Source organism: Rhipicephalus sanguineus, chromosome 9, assembly GCF_013339695.2.
Source record: "Rhipicephalus sanguineus isolate Rsan-2018 chromosome 9, BIME_Rsan_1.4, whole genome shotgun sequence".
Classification (NCBI taxonomy): Eukaryota; Metazoa; Arthropoda; class Arachnida; order Ixodida; family Ixodidae; genus Rhipicephalus; species Rhipicephalus sanguineus.
This window is the reverse complement of record NC_051184.2, coordinates 146802095-146819723: the sequence shown is the minus strand read 5'-3', so window position 1 is coordinate 146819723 and position 17629 is coordinate 146802095. Positions and strand designations below refer to the sequence as shown.

Genomic DNA, 17629 nt, shown 5'->3' with positions numbered 1-17629 from the left:
CACCTAACCACGGATTGCAAATCGCAGCTCAAGGACAAGCCATCGATGACTCGGCAGATTCCGCCTACCACAGAAAACAAGCGAAGAAATATGGACCGCGAAGCTTTTCGCACGGAAAAAGAAGTGATCTCATACGTGGTACTCGAAATACGACTACTCAGCCGCGTATATAACGGTAGTGAGATGGTAGGCGCAGACTATAGTTGACCTACCCATGAGTGATGTATCTACATTACTGGTGCTTTCGTAGAAGTGTTCAGTGTTGTAGGTAAATTTTTATGACTCTTTACTTAGACCCGAGAGTAAACTTTTGATCTGTGCTCTGATTATTCCCACAAGTGCCGAGTGTGCGGTACTCGGAACTTTCGTCACAGTTTTTGTTTACTCATGCGTGCTGAGTGTGCGGTGCTCGGAAGTATGGTGCAGTGCTCGACAGTGTGGTACAGTGATAGTGATGCGAGTGCGTGCGTGCTACGATGCCCCAAGTTGTGAAGCAACGGCGGCAAGTTCTTCAGGAGGAAGAACTTTCTTAAGTGGGGGTTAATTGTGAAGAAGCACGTAAAGGCGAGCCAGCGAGAGCAGACGACGGAGTGGCCGATCGCTGGAAGCAGAAGAAAAAGAAACGGCTCGTGCTTCTGAAGAAGAAAAAAAAAAGTGCTCGCGCAGGAGAGTCAGTCTTGGAACACGGTCGGGACGGGCCGGAGGTCGACCGAACCCGCATCGACGAGCGGGGTTCGCGCATAGAGGCGCCTGTCTTCGGGACAGCGAGCGGCTCACGTTCTTCAAGTCGCCAGATCTGTTCGTGGCCTCCTGTGTCGGGGAACCCGCATCCACGCGCGTGGTTCATCCTGCCGGGCGTCGTCAGGACAGCGAGCGCCGCGGGATCTTCGCCTGGAGCTGAAGAGACGCGGGGAGCTACCGACAATGACGGCTACCGTGTACCGAGTGGTGGGTCATCCACTCGCCCCATCACCCTTGCTGCCCCGACGTCGCTACCACGCCCGACCACGCACGACTACGTCACCGCCAGGACGCTAGCAGCGCACCACTTCCCGGACTAGCAACGCCACGTGGGACGATCGGCTGTAGTTGTACGTTTTCACCTTATGTATTTGGTGTGTGTGTGCGTCCAAATATAATTGTCGTGTGGTTTGTACAATCAGCCAACGTCTCCTCCATCTGCAACGCGTCACACGCTCTGCGGCGTGACGATCCTAAAATACAACATCACAAAGAGGTCCCTGGTTCGATTCCGCGCACGCGGAAGCATTTTTCTGAATTATTTTCCTTTGAGGTTTATATATATATATATATATATATATATATATATATATATATATATATATATATATATATATATACGGTGCATGACGGCGACGGCAAAATCCAGCCGAGACTGTCCATATTATTGCTATCGCAATAATAAACTATGCTGCAAGACAACACAATGCGTCGTCTTCTCTGTTGTGTTTGTGCCCTGGCGTTGTAAGTGCACAGTCAGGCTCCGGGAGATACCGGGAGCTTTATGTGAGATACCTTTAAAGGAGGAAACGCGCAAGTCATGAAAAATAAAAATCACAGCATATCCACGGGGTGAATGATGATGAGTGGGGCGAAGCTACGGAGGGAATCATCTGTAAACCGTGAAACTCTTCCGTGAAATGCGCCCAGTACATAATATAAAGAGTGTGAAACATCGTGTATATATTAAACATCAAACTTTTATTGTACTGTTGGTTTACGTGGTCCCTTCATTATCACTCGTGATCGGTGAAATGCAAGGAAGAAGTCCGCTCCCGAGCGAAAGAGCGCCAAGAGCGACCGCATTCCCCGCTCGCCCTGTGCGAATTAAAGGCAAGGCTAGAGGGAAGACAGGACGCGCGTTCCACGACGCGAGGTCGGTAGCATGCCCAACGAAAGCCAACGGAACGCGATCGTGCAAGTGCTCCGGCTTCGCATCGCCTCATGGTTCCATTTAGCGTCCCAAAACCAAACATATTGCTCAAGGTGTGCATTGCGTTTTTCGTAGAAATAATTTCTTTATCATGTACATTAAGACGAAAAGTTGAAAGCTCACTAGAGTGTATCGCCCGCAAAGTATGTCTTTTAGTGTGATTTAACTCTCGTACGGCAGGGTCCTCGCGCCGTTGCCGGTCCACCTCGCCCGTTGACGATCGGGCGAGGTGGACTACTACTACTACTACACTTTAAGAAAAACATCTGGCGTTCTTTCGTTCTGCTTTTACAAAACATCTGGCGTCTTTCGTTGGTTTATTTCATCAATCAACGGCGTTTTGAACAAAATTTTTATTGTTTAATCACGCACAGGAGAAATCTCACCAGGCACTACCTTGGAGGTAAACAATGGCTGCTAATGGCAATGAGAGACAGAAGAAGTCGGCTTTTAGCTAACACTTACACTTCTACTTCTACTAACGTTTCCTACTGGAACATGCCAATGGCTGCTAATGGGGAATGAGAGACAGAAGAATTCGGCTTTTAGTTAACGCGCACGCTGCGAATTTTTTTTTGTTCAACAACGCACAGGAGAAATCTCCCACCGGCACCACCTTGGAGGTCAAAGCGTAAGACTTGTTACTCACTACTACGACCACGACGACTACGAGGGACGAACGGGTGCCGCCTTAAGGAGCTTCGCCCCTAAAAGAAGCAGTGAATACAAAATGGCTAAGCGGATCTAGCGCAAGGCCTCAGTGCAACAATAAGTAAAACATGCGAGAGATGCGATGTGGGCTTGCTAGTTACACATGTTCAGAACGTTGCCTTGTTGCGCAGATAAAAGACGGGACAAATATAGCCAAAGTGGTGAGCACAGCCAGACCTTTAAGCTTTTGTATTCGCGAAAAATTCTTGCCCGAGGAAGTCGGGAGCATTTGCGGAGGTTGCACACCTTCAACGGGACACGGAACAACGATTCTCAAGACTCTACGTGCTGAATGGCACCTTGTGTGTCCACATATGCCCACATTTGTCCTGTCTCTTATTAGCGTTACAAAGAAAGCTACTGAATAAATAAAGCTTGTATTTATTACAGAAGTCTGAATGTGTCGTTAACATGACTAACATGGTTGGAAGCAACGTTCAGGTCTACGAGATACTACACAAGGTAAGACCGTGTTTCTAAATGCCGCAAAATGGTGAATGTTAGACGCAAAGTTCCTTCCAATTTTCTTTTTTTAGATAGTCTGCTCTTAGGCATGGTAACACAAAGTGTCAAAGATACACAAGTTTGATAACACAAAACAGGGTGGTCGGCCAGGCCTGTGGCGATTTCCACGGAGCTGGCGAAGACGGCTTCACTACAGACCTAGGCAAGACTACCCCAAGTTTGTCGCTGCCACATTGCGATTGTAGTGTCCCAGAATAGGCACCATTAAATTGCTGATAGGCCGTGGCAGCGCTGCTGCCACATTAAAGGCTTGCATGTGGCCGAAAGAACACGCGAAGCTGCGTCGATTGGTGAGTGACGTGCATTTATTATCTTGTAAAATAAACACAGAAGAGCGTAGAATAGTTGCGGCTTGGTTTAGTTGGTAGGGCATCGCAAGAGCCACACCACCACTTGGGGACGAAGGACAGAGGAACAGATAAGGATGGCCGCTCCTCCTCGTATATTACTGCGGCCTTCGCCTCCAGCTAGCGCTGTAGCTCACGTCTAAAAGGTCTATTTGCCTGCTTGACTCGACGATGGTACACCGTAATAAAGAAGAGTCAAAAAGGGGATCGCGGCACCCCGACTGTCTACGGTTATCCATTTGACCCTCTTGGACGGTAGACTCGGGAAATGAGAGTTAACTGTTCTGCAAGTCAATTGACTCCCGTTCAACGCGCTTAGATTGGCTTCCGTGTCGACGACACCGCCGTTTACGTCATATACATCACATTCGTATACACCGTGTGCCGTGGCGTAGCCAGCAATTTGTTTTTTCGGCAGGGGGTAGGGTTTAGCCATACTTGATGTACGTTCGTGCGTGTATTTTTATGTGTGCGTCTAATAGACTCACTTTTCTCTTAGAGTGCGTTGCGTGCCTTGTAGTTTTGTCTTCGAAAACATTCAGGAACCCTTCCGCAATCGGGGAAATGGGGAAGGGTGAAACTTGGCATGGGCGTGCAGGACGCTATGCTTTCTTTGCCCACTTTCTTTCTATCTTGATAGGTAGCTGCCGTCCCCGGAACGCTGTTTCCGGCTGAATCGGCATGGCGTATTTCATGTTCTTCCCTGCGCTCGTCAGTCTATACAACGACCCAATGAAAGGGCCATCCGCGATTGAAACTGAAATTTTATTCCGCAACAAGACTATGCTACGAGGAGGGCAGGTAAAAGCTCTTAGAGCAGCTTCAGGAGCCCTGACACCCTAGTACGCCGGATAGCAAAGAAGCGTGCGGCTAAGTAAAACCTACTAAGAGAAACATGTATGAGTTTCAGAATGTCGTTAAGAAAGATGGCTCATCCCTCCGTCATAGCAATAGGTATAACACGAAAGTCAAACGTATTGTCACAGTAGTAGTTGATTGTTTATAGTGCATTGATATATGAAAGCTTATACAATGTCTATTAGTGTTTGGCAGACCGCTTAATGTGGACGTACCCAGGTTTACGCCTGGTGGCACATCTCCATATCGACGACTAACAGCCATGACCATGATATAACCATTGTGGTGGCTGGAGATGTGAAGATACACCTGGACACCGCATATGGTAATTCCCGCGAAAAGATGGCATCAATAAGCACATAGTAAACACTGATACTCAATATTGCCACGCCCACATCTTGTTTTATTTTGATGTTCTTCGGTTTGACCAGCAAGGACGGTTATCAACGCTCGAGGCTGTCCGCGAAGCGTGTTCGAGAAGCTTCGCGGATAGCCTTTTACTATTCCACAACAGAAAAGGAGTGCCTGGCGATCATCTGGGCTACGTCAAAGTTTCGCCCCTACCTCTACGGCAGGCCCTTCACAGTTGTGAGCGACCATCGCGCCTTGTGTTGGCTAGCAAACTTGAAGGACCCTTCAGGTCGCCTCGCATGGTGGAGCCTAAGGCTAAAAGAATTCGACATTGCCGTTGTGTACAAGTCCGGAAGGAAACACTCCGACGCCGACTGCTTGTCTCGTGCCCCCGTCGACCCACCACCGCCCGACGACCAGGATGATGACAGCTTCTTGGGAGCCATAAGTGCCGACGACTTCGCCGAACGACAGCGAGCCGACCCAGAACTGAAGGGTCTAGTGGAATACCTGGAGGGCAGGACCATCGTTGTCGCAAAAGTATTCAGGCGAGGATTGGCATCATTTTCCTTGAAAAACAGCGTCCTCGTAAAGAAGAACTTCTCTCCGGCCCGAGTCAGCTACCTTATCGTGGTACCTTCGGGACTGCGACCAGAAATTCTGCATGACCTGCACGACGACCCGACGGCTGGACACCTCGGACTTTCCCGCACGCTCGCACGAGTACAGGAAAAGTACTACTGGCCGCACCTTGCCGCCGACGTCGCCCACTACGTTAAGACTTGCCGAGATTGCCAGCGACGGAAGACACCGCCGACTAGGCCCGCGGGACTTTTGCAGCCAATCGAACCACCTCACCGGCCGTTCCAGCAAATCGGGATGGACCTACTGGGGCCGTTCCCGACGTCGACTTCCGGCAACAAGTGGATCCTCGTAGCAACTGACTACCTCACCCGCTACGCCGAGACAAAGGCCTTGCCCAAAGGCAGTGCCGCCGAGGTAGCCAAGTTCTTTGTGGAGAACATCGTCTTGCGTCATGGCGCCCCAGAGGTCCTCATCACAGACAGTGGTACCGCCTTTACTGCAGACCTAGCTCCGGCGATCTTCAAATACAGCGAGACGAGCCACCACCGCACCACCGCCTACCACCCGCAGACCAATGACCTCACCGAGCGTCTAAATAAGACCATCGCCGACATGCTGGCCATGCACGTCGACGTTGAGCACAAGATGTGGGCGTGGCAATATGCACTCCTTCAAAGCGTCGTGAATTGCGGCGAAGCGTCTCGTGTCTTCCCTCTAGCCTGGCCCTTAATACTAACAGGGCGAGCGGGGAACGCGGTGCGACAGCCCCGCGATCGCCGGAGAGCCATTTTTTGATATGGATAGATGCTGTGAGCGAGGCTTGGGCTAAAAATTTAGAATAACAAAGAGCTGAGCTAGTTGGTAAGTATTCATTCTAAAAAGACAGGGCATGCAAACACGGACACAAGAAAGAACGGTTTTTCACCGATACGGTTTTTCAACGGTTTTCACCGATAAATGTGGTGTTTCTACCGGGGAATTTCTAGAAATTCTTTCCATGTATTTAAAGTCGACGCTGGTAGGTTGGAAGGAACGCATTTATGTGCAGAAAGCAGGGATATGTATTGGTTCTAAGGTTGCTCCGGTTCTTAGTGATTTATACCTTAGCAAGATTGACAGTCTTTTGGAAGGCGCCTTAGGTAATTCGGTTATTAAGGTTTTTCGTTATGTGGACGATTACTTGATTTTTTGTAGTGGTGAGGACTTTGAAACGGTGGTAACTTCAGTGAGCAAAAAATGTGAATTAAATGGAGGAGGGCTGAGCTTTACTAAATAGGTGCCTCAGAATAATGGAATACAATTTCTAGACATTTCCTTAACGTTCCAGAAGAACCACGTGTGCTGGCAGTGTTCTCCTAGATCTTCGAAACCGCTGTTAAATTTTTCGTCGAAGCACTCGAACGTTGTAAAAAACGGCATCGCCATATCTTGCCTTATGTCAGCGCTCACAAAGTCGTGTGAGCACAAAATGAGTGACAGCTTTAACGCACAGGTTACGCGTCTTTTAGATGTAGGGTATCCTCGTGATGCCGTGGCCACGGTCGCTGAACGTTTAAAGAAGTCTATTGTGTTAAGCCCGAGCATGGTTGCAGAAAGCGATAGGAAGAAACGTGTCGTAGGTATACCGTACATTCATTGCGTATCTCACAGGCTCAAGAAAGTAGGAAGTAGATACAGCGTTAATGTTGTTTTCACGGCTGCCAATAAGCTAGGTAAGATTTGTGCCGCTGTGCAGAGGAAGAATGAGCGAGTGAAAGACAAGAAGCGGACCGATATTTGTTTCGTAAAACACACCAACAAATTCACTGATTGCTGTACGAGTGTGGTGTGTAAGGTCCCTTGCAGCTGCGGCCGCTTCTACGTAGGACAGACGGGCCGATGCATTAACCAGAGATTGTTGGAACATAAGAGATCGCTAACAGGAGGCTCACCTTCTAATCTATCTTTACATTGTCGAGATTGTAAGTGCACGCCGAAATTCGATGAATGCGCATAGGAGATTACAATGAAGGCATACAAAAAATGTAGTCCTCACAACACAACCAGTAATGGCAGTTTTAATGATATACTGGATATGTTAATGTTATGTTCCTTATTATGCGGTTTGGAATTGTAGGCCGTTGAAAATTCTAACATTTAATATCCCTAATTTGTTCTGCATTTCGATACATACCACGCTTCAGGTTGGCGTATGCATTATAAGCAGGGAGGTTTTGCTCTAACCTCGCTATTCTTGTAATGATATCATTATTTTTGAATAAACCGAGCTTATATAGATGAGATATTGTGTAATTATGCATTGATGCAACCTGAATGATGTGGTGCTTTAAATAATTCTGCTGTGTGGCAACGATATGGTACTTTGGAGGCTAGACACAAAGCTTTATTTTGTAAGACAGGAGGTTTGCTAATGTTTGCAGTTGTTGTGGTTGACCATACAAGAAAGGCATTATATAATAAAGTAAGAAAACAACGAGTTATATATGATCATGTTAACAGAAATAGTAAAGTAGTAGCAGCGGCGGCGCATAATGCCGATGGTCCTAGATGGTTTACTGATACTATGGTTCACGTGATCATCCCATGCCATGTTTTGTGAAAAATACACGCCTAATGATTTGAAGCTATTTACAACTTTACGTTCTGAATTGTTTAGCGATGATGGGAAACTGGACTTGTGTGTGGCGGGGGTGAAATGAAACAGCCTTAGTATTACTTATGTTTAGTTTTAGGGAGTTTACTAGAGCTCATGTGTCAACTTCAGCCAGTGCATATTGAAAGGGTTTGCAGCGCAAGCACGGTAGTGCTGAAGGAAAGGTTTGAAAGCGAGGAACGGAAAGCAAAGAGAAACGACACGAGCGCTGCAAACCCTTCAGGTATAATCAAGGATAACCGCGAAGAAGTGCATTGAAGAAGAACGGCTATTTGGGCTAGTTGGCTAGTTGCTTTCCGTTCCTCGCTTTTAAACCTTTCCTTCATGCTTGCGCTGCAAACCCTTTCAATATGCATATTAACCAACTAGCCCAAATAGCCGTTCTTCTTGAGCCAGTGCATTATTCGCCTGACTACCTAAATCGCTGCTACATTTGCTTGATGAAAATAAACTGGTGTTGTCAGGATATATTATATAATGGGCTGATTCATCAATACGGACTGTCTCATTATTATAAGGAACAAACAGAAACGGTCCCAGAATGCTACCTTGTGCCTGTTTTAATGAATTTTATGGAAGAATGCTTTCCTTCAATTACAGCGAATGGAGTACGGTATTGCACATAAGACGTGAATAATTTGTGCGCAGCGCCTCTTGTACCATAATGATGCAGTTTCTTTAATTTAATTTCATGATGAATGAGGTCGAATACCTCTGAAAAGTCTAGAATAAGACCAAGTACGATATTTCTGGATTTGAAATTTTCTAGAATAATTTCTTCTATTCCAGTAGGGCGAGCTCTGCAGACTTATCTTTACGGAAACCATACCATGCTGAACTGAAGAAGTTTAACTGGTCAGTAAAGTACGTCAACTGTTAAAAGACATTTTCTCCCAAACTTTTTTCAAAACACAGGTAGAATCGATATAGGACGGTTGTTGGACACCCCAGTTTTTTCTAAAACCCTCTAGTGTTTCGCCGGATATGCGGGGGTCCACCAAGACTTCAGTGACGTATTTCCGTCACGGCAATAACGTCGAAAACATTTGCGCGATCAGATGGCAAAGAAAAAAAATTCCGTTAGCGGGCATCGAAACTACGACCGCTCGGTCCGCAACAACAGATTCCGGGCACGCTATCCACTGCGCCACGGTCACAGACTCTAAAAGCTTTACAAAGGCGCCTTTTATATCCACCACTGTCCCGGTCGGCGGGGTGGTCTTGACCTCTGGGAGCGCTAAAGCAATTCGTCATTACTGTGGCCTCCGCGATAAACACCTGCAACGTGTTACACGTCCGTCCAAGTCCGCGCGTTGTCAATAGAAGTTCAATTTTGTCAACACCTTAACACACCGCGAGGTGGCGATCGTAGCCCAAGGGTCGTAAAAGCGTCGGCCTCGCTATAGGATCACACTACTTCAAACCAAAAATAGCTCTGCGATGCGCGCCTGCCTCACCTGGCTATTACAGCGCGTTCCCCGCTCACGCGCCCGCCCAGAGAAAAATCGAGGCCGGGGGGCGGCACGACACGCTCTGCGTTTCCCTCTAGTTCGGCCGTGGTTTTCAGTCACATTTCTACATGCCGCGGGTTGGCGACCAAGTTCTGCGTCCAATATGTGACGCTCTTCTGGCTATCACACTTCGTTCTCTGATTACGCTTTCACCATTAACTATGTGGGATGCCGTGTCGGTAGAAGGACGCATCCCAACATAAACGTAACAACTGTTTATTAGCGAAGGAGCAGCAGCGGGGCGAGCATACCGACACTGCGCTCAGTCGGGTAGCGAAGGAAGGATCACTTCCGAGCTTGGCAGCTTGGTTTTAGAGCCACCGTCGGTGACGTAAGCCTCCGGGGACGCTGCAGTGGCGCTGTCCCTTATCGGAGGCGTGGTGTAGCATGCAGCCGTGTCACGCCGGGCTAGATAGTGACGAGGCGGAGGCTGCGCCGGTTTGTGCGCAGTGTGTTGCCCGCGACATTTGTTTTCGTGGCCGCTACAGGGAGCGACCGCAGTGCCGCCATTCGGTAGAGCCTGAAACGCCTGTTTTAGGCACTTTTTCTCCCTGAAGACGGCCACTGGCCTAGGTACTGAGGAGAAGAACGCCCCTAGCTCCACTTGTCCCTAGCTTGATCGGCAGCCATAGGCCATGCGCGCTTCACGCCGGTGTCATCCCACGCCAAAGTAAGTTTTTGCATTCGCTGTCCTGCGGTGTTTTCTACCGCGCGACGGAGCAAATGAGTTAAACGGGCCAGGCCTTCTGCCTGGTGTGTTGTGTTTGTGCGCCGTTCGCCTTCGAACTCTACCTTTGTGAATTTGCACCCTGTGTGAGCAACACCACAGTACAAGTGCTTAGCTCGAGCTCGGTTGTAGTCGAGGTGGAACTGCATTCAACAATTCATTATTTACGTGACGCTACGGCCTCAGTCCCGAAACTTGATTTGGTGCAATTATGTTACTGTTACTGCAGCTTCTGATCGGTGCAGCTATTTTGCTGGAGGGAGGCTTCAATGTAATAGAGTTACTGTTTTGTACTACATGTCCGTGTCGTTCCATTTGATATGTCATGATACACTTCACGTGTAGATGGTCGACGCTACCATCTGTCCAATACATTACATGGTTCTCAGTGCAACTGTCTAGCGCTAATTGTACCATTTTTATTACGTACCTCACTTTGTTGCAAGTGTGCTTCTTCACAGCCCTGTGCTTCTTCGCAGCACGGGGCACAGGCATAACAATTGCAGCACGTTTGGTGTAATGCAGTCCTACCATCAATTTGTATAGGCAAGACAACACATAGGACAGTGCACATTGGAACTTTGTGCAAAGTTTAGGTATTCCCTGTGACCTTGGGCGCTGCTGACAAATGTGCCATTTGTCTGGTTTGTGTAGAATGCTAAAATAATTTGCTGCATCAGCCAAGGCAAAGCAGAAAATTGAGCTGGAAATGGCCACTTCTCTGCATTACAAGCGCTGTGGAGTGGTGCTGTAAATGCTGCATTGCCAGATATTGTTGCGTTAGAATCTGACTACCTGCAAAATTTTGACTGGCACAAGCACCCAGTTGCTGTATTTCTGGTAGACCAGCTGCACTATTATTACAGCTGTCGTTTCCCTTGGTTTTGTCCTAGCAAAGACGCCACCTGGTTCAAACAGCCCACGTACAACTGTGATTAAAACTGTGAATAGCATGCACACATACACACTTTAATCGCTATGGTTTACCTTTAGATGCAACAGATTTCAAAGAACACTGACTGCAACGGTTGATATCACTTCCTTTAGAAACTTGCTCAAAGCACATATCATTCTGGTGTAAAGCAGCTTGCACAGTTGTAAGAAAGCGGGCAGTTACCATTACAATTTGCAGTGTTCCACTACTTCATTCTTTAAGGGGCTCCTCAACCACTTTTCCAAGTAATCATCGAATGACCTCAGTATCGGGCCTCACGAATCGATTGCCGCAAAAATTTCTTGAATTCATCAAGAACGAATAGAGTTACAGGGATTTGTCACACGCTTCCAGTGCTTCCCCTCTTCTCTCAGCTTGTTTGAAGGTACACATGGAGGGATGGCATAGAGGAAAGAATTCACGTCATGAGCTTGAGCATGCGTGATGAAACACGATTGCTCTCTGCTGTCATTCCTGTGCATGAGTGTGGCTACTATAGAGCACAGGGCCAGCATGTGGCAGCACCTTGGTGGCAAGAAACGCATCTTATCCAAATGCCGCTCTTTATTTATGTGGGATATTGGCCTGCTATGTGTTGTTCAATGTCAAACAGCAGGTGCCGACAGCTGCGAAGAAAGTGAGCACAGCCCCCTGTATGAAAAGAGGGTGCCTGTGAAAATGGCAACTTCACGCTCCACTTCTAATCTCTCCTTGTTGCGCATGACTGCAAGGCTTGGCTGAGCTTTTCATAGTGGTGTCTGCTTTCCACAGGATGTGGTTTCTGAGCAAAGAAACGACTGCTTGCAGCGCGAACTCAACACAAGGACAAAAGAAGACGCGGTGCTTGTTCGTGCCTTTTGTTTTTGTGTCAAGTTCACACTGCAACCAGTTGTTTCTAATGATCTACCAACTTTCCAACTCTCGTTGACTATGTTTTCTCACCAAGACTACATTTTTTCACCAAGCCTGACGGGTGGTTCATGACCTCTTATAACAACTTTTTCATGAGCAGAGTATCCTTTAAAGCTTCATGCAACATTAAAAAAATCATAGAATCGGCCCACATTAGTAAACACAAAAAAGTGAAAAATTACATTTATTGAAATTCTACATCTGTCTTTCCACTACTTTCTTTTTCTGTGTGCGATTTTCAACTTTAGAAGGCATCTGATTATTTATTTATTTGAGAATACCTCACAGGCCCCGTAAGAGGCATAGGGTGAGGGGGCATACAGTACAATTCAATACATTGTATGGTTGTGTACACACTCTACATTTCAGAATTCTAAATGTGCATGGTGTGGCTGCACTATAACATGCATAAAATATACAGCGGTATCGTTACCAGGAAATGGCTATATTTTCACATTGAGCTGAGGCATCTGCATATTGAAATAAGTGTTGCAATACTTTATTGGATGGCTGTGCATTTGGGCACATGTGGCTGGCGGTTATCACAATATTTGTATACAGGGCAATCATGAGCGGTCATGCTTTACACCCTATAGATCTTCGATTAAGATTTTCTTGCTTGTTACTTTTATCAGTATCGAAACTTTGCAGTATTCATGCACCTTACAGTAGCTTTTTTTTTTGGCGAAACCGACCTGTTACTAGAAAATGTACTAATATGATAAAGGTCTTCAAACTTAGGTTACCTCTTCGTGATTGTTGCCAGAAGAAATAATTTACTCCAGTAATCAGAGTGGAGTGTCTGGCAGTCCTATGCAATCTTTACTGCTTGGGTGGTACTTTGTAAGTGTACACAATGATCTGCAGTGATGTTTTCAGGCTTGCTAACATGAAAGCAGTAAAACAAGCTGGCCACTTTTACAGCAGTATACAACTTATCCTGAAACAAGCAAATCACAGTGGTACCACTACCTGCAGCAGTGACACTTAGGTTGTATCACAGCCTGTGCCCTATACTGGTACATCATTGAAAGACTCATCTAGCCTGCACAGATGTCATTATTGTCATTGCACCTCGAGGTGGCTAACTTCTTTTTAGTACCGTGTCATCTGTAACTCCGCTCATTCGCATTCTTTACGGGTTTGAAAAAATTTTGCGGCAATAGATTCATGAGGCAATAAACTGATAAGCTATTATATGATTACTTGGAAAAGTGTTTCAGGAACACTTTGACATACACTGTGTGTTCTAGCACGCTGCTGTTACCAAGGTTGATGCACAACATGGTTTTGACACAAGAAAGAAGTCAAGACACCACAAACGCCAACTATCAACTGCAAAGGCACACAATGGCGGGAAAAAAAGAAGACATGAAAACTTATCTGCACATGCTGATGCAATAGATGAACTTATCAATCCGGCACGTGTGGGGGTATACGTGAAAGATAAGGCAGTTGATTTATTCTTTATGCAAGTTAATAGACAGTTAGCTCATGCATGCGCATGAGCTAATAGTGCGCATACATGCGCACTATTATCGATATGCCATGCCTCGATTATTAGATGAGTTTGTTCATTCATATGCCTATAAAAAACTGCGTATTTATCGAATTTTGGCGTGGACTTACACTCTCGACAATGTAAAGATAGATTAGAAGGTGAGCCTCCGCTTAACAGTATTTTATGTTCCAATAATCTCTGGTTAACACAGCGGCTCGTCTGTCCAATGTAGAAGCAGCTGTAGCTAAAGGGAACCTTATAAACCACACCTGTACAGCAATCAGTGAATTTGTTGGCATGTTTTATGAAACAAATGTTACTCCGCATCTTGTCTACTATTACTCGCTCATTCTTTCTCTGCACAGTGCACAAATCTTACCTAGATAATTGGCAGCCGTAAAGACAGCATTAACGCTATATCTACTTCCCACTTTCTTTAGCCTGTGAGACATGCAATGAATGTAAGGAATACCTACGACATGTTTTTTTCTCATTGCTTTCTGCAACCATGCTCGGACTTAGCATAACGGACTTCTTTAAGCATTCCGCGATAGTGGCCACCCTGTCTTCACACGCCCTGTCCTTTAGAATGAATACTTACCAACTAGCTCAGCTCTCTGTTATTCTAAATATGGTTTTATTCCACAGCCCTGGGGAATGTCTTGGAATGCTTGTTCTGATTACAGACTGAAATGTTGCTAATCTTGTGGGTCCTTATTTCTTCTTAGGCACCTTGTGCACTTGTTTCAGTACATGTGCTAGGTCAATACAAATTTAAGTAAGTCAGGATATGCACTTTAAATGATGTCTTCAAGTAAACAACAAAAGTGAGCTTTCCACATTGTAACTGTTGTTGGCATTTCAGAAGCAACACAGCAAGATGACCAAAGGATGTACCACTTCAAGATGGAAATGGCTATGTTCAAAGATATTTTAGAGATGTACAACAAGGAAGATATTGGGATTCTCGTTGCATCGATATATGCGATCTGCAATAGCAATGTCCAAAGCTTAACGGGCACTTTCACGTAGAGAGCCTTCCTTATTACAGCACTTATTCGCAAAATTCTTGCAGCAACATTTTCACATCGTACAAGTGCACATCTCTCCAACAGAAATTTTGGACCGCAAGGTTGTTTACTGCCACTTGAAGAAACACCAAAGCCTCCAACCCAATAGACAGTAAACAAGAGTAAGGTAGCCAACATAAGAAGGTGCAATATGGAGAGAATTGAACATGCTTTTCTAAAGAACAGAAGAAGCCTAAAAGCAGTGAAGAGAAAATTGGGCACAGGCAAAAACCAGGTGTATGCACTAAGAGAAAGGCAAGGCAGTTTCACTACCAATATGTATAAGGTAGTCAAAGCAGCAATGATTTTCTACAGAGATCAGCCAGGACAACAATGGTAGTAATAATAGTAGTAGTAGTAGTAGTCCAGACGAATCTCACCAGCAATGGCAGGTGAAGGAACGAAAACTTCTTGTCAGAAGAATTGGTATCTGTTCATCTTAAAACCGCTTCATGCACAAAAAAAAAACACACCCCTAGAGAGGATTCTGCCAGGAGCAAAGACACAAAAGCAAGACAATTATTGGAAGCTTTTTACATAAGAAAGCAAGAAAGTTTGTGTGTTAGTGATACATAAGTAGTTTTATATAAGACTGAGAAACAGTTTATTGAGCGTGTGTTATTGCATTACCCCTGATGTTCAAATGGATGTTTGTTGCGCAGGCGCGAATTGATGGTACATATGTGTGTGTGCTTTCTGGGAATTAAAGCAGCTGTGAGTGGCGCCATGTCCAGTCATCTTCTCTCGTGGTGTGCGTCTTCTTTTTTTGTGTCTAAAGCAGCTTTAACATGAAGGAAAGAAAGCCTTAGAGGGAATGCAGTGGGGCAAAGCAGCCGGTTATGATAAGGGGTGTTGCTGTACAGTGATGCTATTAGTTTTCTTGTGCCCTTTGCAGCCATCTGCCACTGGTAAAAAAATGCAGCCCAGGAATTTTTCAGCTGTGCCAGACGGCTATGGCGAGGAAAAGCATTAAAAAAAGTAATAGCATTGCTCTGCGATAACACGCCAGGTAACAGCAGATCTGTTTAAAGACGGGGGCACACTGTTCTTGAAAAACTGGCCAGTTTGTATATGCAATGCCTCTTTACTGTGAGCGTACTGAAATCTTTGAAGAATGTGAATATTGCGCTAATTAATTATGTATGACTATACAGTTTTATGTACTTAAAGCTTTGTTTATCAATGTCTTGTATTAATGTATTTTTTTTGTTTTTGGTACAGTTAACTTATGTACATATTTGTAATTTGTATCCAATAATCATGTGCAGGGGGTCATGGTATGGTCTCATAACCAAGGGACCCTTTTCTGTATATCCCTTTTTGTTGTAATCATGCTTTGCAAAATAAATGTTTGAATGAAAAGGGGCATCAAGAAATTGAAAAATTAGAAGCCGATCAGCTTACTCATAACTGCTAACAAGGCATTTGCAAAAGTAATAGCTAACAGAATTAGGACCACCTTAGAATCCAATCAACCAAATGAGTAAGCAGGATTTCATACAGGCTACTCAACAATAGACCTCATTAGCACTGTTGATGTTATGGATAAATGCATGGAATATAACCAACCCCTATATATAACCTTCACAAATCATGAGAAAGCATTTTAGTCAGTTGAAACCTCACCAGTCGTGCAGGCATTGCAGAAATGGTGTGTAACAAATTGTATACAAAAATACTGGCTAAACTCTAGCTTGCTGAGCCGTAGGAGTACATATGTAAATTTTATTACATTGTTATAAAACGGACAGTCAACACTGCCACGCCAACTGTTGTTAGACAACCGTTGATTAAAACATTTATTCACGATCTACACGGTGTGGCTGCAGCATGGTGGTCATTGCAGCACATTTGCTACAGTAAAATCACCAACTATAAATGGTATGTCTTTCTCTTGTCCAACCCACACAAGATGTCTTATAAAACTTCCAGTGTCTATTTTCCATGTTCCTGGGATGATATAGACGAGGGGTCTCAGACACGCGGGCTGGACCTTTCGCAGCGGCATACCCACGAATGACTGTCTTTGTCCCACACTTCTTTTTCTGAATAGTCTTTTAGCCAGCTACGGAAATATGGTACACAAATACGGTAAGGCAGTAGGGTAGCGCTCCTCCTTTCCTGCTCGTTGTGCTTAAGCTGCTCCCAGTTCAGGTGACAATTCAGGAAACTGTGCATCCTCAAACGACAGGTTCCTCGTTAACAATGTGTAGGCTGACAGGCAACAATGATGCGTGACAACCGCACAGTAACTTGAGAAAGCTTTTGTGGTGTTGGGTTGCCTTCACCGGCAAAAGCACAACGAGCGGGAAAGGAGGAGCGCTACCATACAGCCTTACCGTATTTGCGTACTATATTTCCGTAACTTGCTAAAAGACTCTAATAGGTATGTTTATGAGCTACAGAGACGCGACTGGTTTTAAGTAGGGGTGTGCGAATATCAAATTTTTCGAATACGAATCGAATACGAATATCCACCTTCGAATATCGAATCGAATATCGAATATCAAAGGAAAAATGCCTCCACAGTAACAATATTTGATTTAACATGTAGCTATTTGAAAAAAAAAACATTAACAGCCTGACTGGCAACACAACATACACTGCTATCTCCAGAACACAATGTCCAGGCTAGCACAATGCACATCACAACACAAGCAAATATCACGCCACAATGAAAGTAATGACTACACGTTATCATGAAGAAATATGAGTTGCTCCACATGACCAGGCAGCAGGCGCTCCCTTGTAACAGAGACACCCCCCCCCCCTGCCACTAAAAAGGCACGCTCGCTTGGAACAGAAGTGGCTGGTATAGGGAGTTACATGGGGCAAAGCTTTGCCAGACTGGGGTATCTGAAGGTGCCTACAGTCCGCCACCAGTCACATGGGTCACTGTCTTTCTTCAGAAGTGGTCCCGCATAGTGGACGAGTGGTAGTGCGGCATATTACGGCCGCATAATATTGAAAATGTACGGTTACATGATCGC

The 17629-nt window shown here is 45.5% G+C and overlaps 1 long non-coding RNA gene across 1 annotated transcript; it reads left to right on the top strand.

Annotated features, from left to right (window-relative positions):
• The first annotated feature begins 10031 nt into the window (after positions 1–10031).
• Positions 10032–14782, top strand: LOC125759884 (uncharacterized). Its single transcript, XR_007417644.1, has 2 exons — positions 10032–10165; positions 14435–14782. It is a non-coding gene; the product is annotated as an uncharacterized LOC125759884 (long non-coding RNA).
• The last annotated feature ends 2847 nt before the right edge of the window (positions 14783–17629 follow it).